Raw genomic sequence first — 6,000 nt, 5'->3', positions numbered from 1 at the left:
CTTACTAGGTTGGAAATGCTTTTTCTTATGCTTTTTGTGACCACCACAATTCCTAGCAGGTGCTAAATAAACGATTAAGGAGGAGGGAAAGGGAGGGGAGGAAGGAAGGAAGGAAGGAAGGAAGGAAGGAAGGAAGGAAGGAAGGAAGGAAGGAAGGAAGGAAGAGGTCAGCAAATAGAGAGGTAGGTAAATAGAGACAACAAAACTGTACGTATCCAAATTAGGCAAGTAGAGAGGCGTATGAGAACTTAAGCCCTTTTGTAGGTAATATACAAGTGGATTAGTTGGTAGAAAGGCAGGTAAATAAGTTGATACATAAATATATAAGTAGAAAGATTGATAAGCTGGTAAGTACATATAAGTATATCATAGATATAAGTATATAGTAGGTAGGTAGGTAAACCAAGTAAGTTTGAGGGCAGGCAAGTAGGTGACTGGGCAGGTGGCTGGACAGACTAATAAGCAGTAAGGACACAAGTGTGCTGCTCAAGGTAGCAACAACAGAGAACAGAAACTATCTGTGGTTGAGTCAGACACCAGGCTTGGAGCCAAGCTGAGTATGGAGTAGGCAACCGGTCAGCCCGGGAAAACCCATGGGGAAGTGCCAACTTCCGGATGCGGGTTCCTCTCCCTCTGTGGTTCTTGGGGTGAAGGTGAAGAGGGTCTGACTGGCTGAGAAGCTGCCTAATGTGAAAAGACAACGGTCATTCTTGCCAACACAACATGTCTCCTTCCAGGAAAAAAAAAGGAGGCCTCCCTATAGGAGCAGGAGAGGGTTTGGGGAAAGGAAGGAAGGAGGAGGGAATGTGCAGCCCCTCTTCTCTCTGTGGCTCCAGCTCTGGTGGATCCCATCCTAATGGCCAAAAGAGGAAGGAAGCTGGAGGAAGAGCTTGGCAGCCTGGGGTGTTTCCCTCCTTTTCCAATAGATCAGGCAACATCATAGAAGGAGCCTTTGTTCTATGGTTTCTAAAACAGAGTTCTCATGGGCAAAAATATCACATCATGAAAACAGAGAGTGACAAAACAACAAAAGAAAGCTGAAGAAAACAATAGGATATAAAATGGGGAGGGGGAGCAGTAGGAGGAGAGGGCTATGTCCTACAGCCTATGGGAAAGCGTGCCCAGGAATGCACTGCTGCCCTTCCCCCGTCCACGTGTTCACAAACCCAAGGCCGGCTGCATATGACCTTGCCTGGCCATCCTTCTCTTCACCTTGGGTCTGTGCTTGCCCCAGACAACATCCTCAAGGCTCATGAGTTAGAACCAGCTTTCCTCCTCCCAGAAATGCATATGCCTTACATTGGGAGAGGTCACTGAATCCTCAGAACACCACTCTGGGCACTATTATTACCTCCATTTTTTAGATGAAGAAACAGGCCCAGAAGTGCCCCAGGAAGTGCTCACAGCCATGCCCCATGGAATCAGGGAGCCACAACTGGAATTCAGGCCCTCTGAGGGCACAACCCAATTAACCAGTGTGCCAGTCTGAGGGCAGGGGCCACATTGACTCATTGCTCAGGTGCCAATGGCACCCAAGCACTCCAGAGCTGTGAGTCGCATGAAATGAGTATCTAGATATTATGTGGGGCTCCCAATGAGACTATAGGCATGATTGTTTTCTCAACATCTCAAACTGCTGGTTTATTTCTTCCTTGCTATTAATCTCCCTAGAGTTATCTGCCTAGAGCCAGGCACTGCCTCCAAAAGTTTCCCAGGTGCCATCTCATTTAAGCCTCACTATAGCCCTGGGAGTGTTCCAGAGGGGAGAGAGAGACCCAGTCAAGAGGATCCCTCCCCCGACCTTGGTTCTTATCTTGCCTGCAAAAGAATAACTCAAGTGAGAGGCAAGCATGTATAGTGGAAATGAGATAGCAAGTTTATTTATGACACACAAACGGACACAAACCTGCAAGCAGGCCCCCGGCAAGTTTAAATGCCCCACATACAGAGGAAAGAAAGTTGTTGGTAAGTTTGCTTTATAAACTTGAGCCGAGGCTACAAGTGGGTACTTAGCCAACCTAAGTACACTATTGGGGTTCAGGGGTTAAACACCTTAGTCAGCTTCTAGGTCCCCCCCAACTTCTTCCCCTTGAAAATTGTGTACAGCTGCAAAGACTTTCTTTCTTAGTCAAGGCTCTTAGTGAAATTATTACAGAGGCCCCCTTTCCTAGCATAGGCCCCCCTTTTTATCCTGTGCAGTTCCCGCTTGTGATGTTCAGGACACCTGTCAATCTCAGTAAGATTGTTACAGGAGCCTCTCTTTTCTCAGCACAGTCTCAAGGGCTCCCCCTCTCCTGCGCAATTTTGCTTGTAATGCTCAAGACACCTGGCAATCTTACCAAACTGAGCTCAGGACTACTCAGCTAATTGGTGAGACATGTGTCCCTTGTGTTTCTAGCCTCCTGCATTAAGTTCTTTGTTAGATTGTAATGACGAGGGCCCTGTCTTTTTATCCCTTCTGGCCGCTCTCATTCCTAGCTGTTACCTAACAGGATCATTCCCATTTTAGAGATGAAGAAACTAAAAATCAGAGTGGTTTAGTCACATAGTCAAGGCCTCAAGGTTTATAAAAAACAGAGCATGGCCTCAAACCAGGAACAACCCAGCTTCTGGCCTCATTCTTCTATCATCATTGCCCTTCTAACTCTCCCTTTTCTGGCCTCAGGTTGCCCTTCCAGGGGTTGTCACGCCCTGTTAACCAAAGAATGCCCAAGCATTTGCTCTGATTCCCCAGTGAAGCCGTTGAGTTCTGTCAGGGCAAAGGCCTTGACTCTTGGGGCTGTCCAGCCTCCCGGTCCTCCAGCTTGCCTGGGGCTGGATGTACACATGCTGCTTTGTGTGGCAGAGTCAAACTCCCAAGGCCACATCCCCAGAAGTGGGCTTTCTGCACAACTGCAGCCAAAATGCTGCTATAGCATAAGGTGCCTTCTGAATCATCTGGCTAGTTTCAGTTTGAAGCTGGTTAACCTGTTTTTGGTACTGCTATGGTATTCTTTTGGGTTGTTTCAGAGAAGCAGCCAAGCAAAAAGTGCAGTGATAGATCTCTACCTGGGAGATGCAATAGCCCCCTTCCCCAGGCCATGACCTGAAGCAAATCACTTAACCTCTCTGTGCCTCAGTTTACTCATCTGTAAAGTGAGAATGATGGCAGTACATGAACCATTCACCTACCCACCCACCTATCTACACACCCATTCCCCATCCACCCACCCACCTACCTGCCCACCCACATTCTCATCCACCCACCTATTCATCCATCCCTCCATCCATCTACTTATCACCCAACTGCTGACCCACTCATTCATCTAACCCCCCATCCATCCATCTCTCCATCCATCCACCCATCCAACATTCAACAAATACATATTGCACACCTACCCTACTCCAGACAGTTGGGAGGCATTGATAATCAAAGCATAGGTCCCTGACCGCATGGAACTTCTTTTCCAGTGGGAGACCCAGACAATAAACAACATCCAAAAGTTAAATATACAGAAGGTGAAAATAGTAATCCATGGAGGGGATTCGGAGTGTGGAGGGAGAGTTGCAATTCTAAACGGGGTGGTTGGGACAGGCCTCATTGAGAAGGTGACATCTGGGCAAAGAGCTGAAGGCTGTGGGGTGGTTGGCCTAGAGGGAATCTGGAGGAGTGTTCTAATGGAGGGAACTGCAGGCGCACAGGTCCTGAGGCCTGTCCCAGGAATAGCCAGGGGGCCGGCATGGCTGGAGTAGGAGCAAGGCAGAAGTAGATGATGAGAGCAGAATGCTGATAAGAGCCAGAGAGTGAAATCTTTGGGCCATTGTCCGGATTTAGCTTCTCGTCTGGGGTGGGGGTGAGGGCAGTGCAGGGTTTAGAGCAGTGGAGTGTGAAGATCGTTACAGAGTTATGGAGAGAGTTACAAAGCTTCACATGATGATTTCTTTTTCTGAACCCCCAGTGAAACTAGTCAGTGGCCTTTATTTATAAACCATACAACTGTCTTTCCTGTCTCTGCCCCCTCTGACAGCTGCTTCTGCCTCACTTGCACCACAGCCGCACATTGACCCAGGCCTGTGTCAAGCATTCAGTCCCAGGGAGCTGACCTGGAAGACAGAAGAAGTAGAAGAGAAAGGGATTTGTCCTTCTCTCTCTCCCATCCTCTTGAAGACCATGTGACTCTGAGCCCAGTTCCCTTTCTAGAGTCATGTGGAATCAGAAATAAAAATATGACATCCCCAGGGAGGAAACGCAATTAAACAACAGGAACCAGAGATAGAGGAGGGAGGGGCAGAGGTGTCTGAAGGAGCTTGCAATTTGCAGAGCAGGGTGTGCCTAGGAGAGAGGAAGGCTTTGACTTCCCCCAAGGTTGGTTTCTGCAACCCTTGTTCCCTCCCCCGACCCCCGCCGCCACCACCACGTGGGTTGCAGGCACGACAGCCAGCCATGTTTAAGAACACAGAGAGATCATTCAGCTGTAAAGATGCCTGTTTCCCCACAGGTTTGTTAGGAGGGAGAGAGTAAATATGTGTCCAGGAGACTTTCTGGGTGAGAATTTAACCACAGGAGAGCCAATCCCAGGTAAACTTTTGTCTTGGCAGAAGAGTTGGAGAAGAGTTTGGCACCCTGGTGCCACAGACAAGACCATCAGAAGTCTTTTTACCCCTCAAGGCCAAGTGGAGGATAAAGCTTGCCTGTCTTCAGATCCTGACTCCACCACCTTCCACCTCCACCCCTTCCCACCTGGGGACCCAGAGTTGTGTAACCTCTGAGCAGTCTCTATTTTTTCTTTATGTATAAAATCAGGATGGAGATCATCAAAGGGCTTAGGTTGGATGTGAGAACAACCTAAAAAAGGTGCTTGAATATGTTTAGGTTGTACCTGGCACACAGTAAACAGTGAAGAAATGTGAATCATTGTTATTATCTCAAGTTTCCAAGTTACACTGAAACCATAAAGGGACCAAAGAGGATTAGGAGCTTATGATGCCAAGTCATAAAATTGGAAAAACACAATTGCAAAGAGACAAAGACAGAACAAACACACATCTTTGGGAAGAAGGTTGTTTGCAACGGAGAGAAACTCTTTGTAATTCTGAGAATGAAGACCTAACATGTTTGAAGAGCTAAGGCTGTGACTGAAACATATGGTGTAGGCTTGGTTTTTTTCTGATTTAAGATGCATCGAGTGTCATCATGTTCAACATTAGACACTCTCTCCCTCTGATCCAGCTCCTATTCCCTGTCTCTCTTTTTCTCTCTCTTTTCCCCACCTTCTTTCTCTTTCTCTCCTCCACAACTCTCTCCCTTTCTCTCTCCTTCCCTCCCTCCTTTCTAACTCTGTCTCTCTGTCTCTACTCTATCTCCCTCTTCCTTTCTGTCTCCCTGTTCATCTTTGTTCCTTTCTCCATGACACAGATGCACACACATACAAATGCATGTGCATGCACACATATGCCCACACACATACACACACACATACAATTGCACAAAATGTATGCACATGCATATATGCACACAGAGCATCCTCTGCTCTCCAGCACTTTGGCCCACCTGTCTGTGGCACCTCATTTCTCCAACACTGAACCACACTGATTGTGCTTTCATCTGTCTTCCCCACTGGAGTGTGGACTCCTGGCACAGGCAAGACTTGATCTGTCCATCTGTGGCCCGTCCCATGCCCGGTACAGTGCCTGACACATCAAGGCAATTCAGAGAGTAAACCAAGCGGGCATTTACCTGCATGCCTCCAGGAGGGTGTTCTCTCAAGCTGAGTGGGGAGCATGCCGTAAGCCTCCAGCACACCCATCATCATAGGCCCTGAGTTCTCTTTGCCCTTGCTGCTCCTGCCAGCTCCACCAGAAGTCCTGATTCCTGTCTAGGTCTGTCTTCCCATCTTGGAATAAGAATGCTCCCATTGACTTCCCTTTCAGAGAGGAAGAAAAATCCTTGAGGTGACTAGGGCTAGTCATTGCTCCTGGAGCCAAGGGGATGTCAACTTACCACCATGGTCCTGGTAGATG

This window comes from Pteronotus mesoamericanus, unplaced genomic scaffold (genome assembly GCF_021234165.1).
Source record: "Pteronotus mesoamericanus isolate MK-2021 breed Mesoamerican mustached bat unplaced genomic scaffold, CSHL_Meso_final scaffold_167, whole genome shotgun sequence".
Classification (NCBI taxonomy): Eukaryota; Metazoa; Chordata; class Mammalia; order Chiroptera; family Mormoopidae; genus Pteronotus; species Pteronotus mesoamericanus.
The sequence above is the reverse complement of the archived record's forward strand: the minus strand, read 5'-3'. Positions refer to the sequence as shown.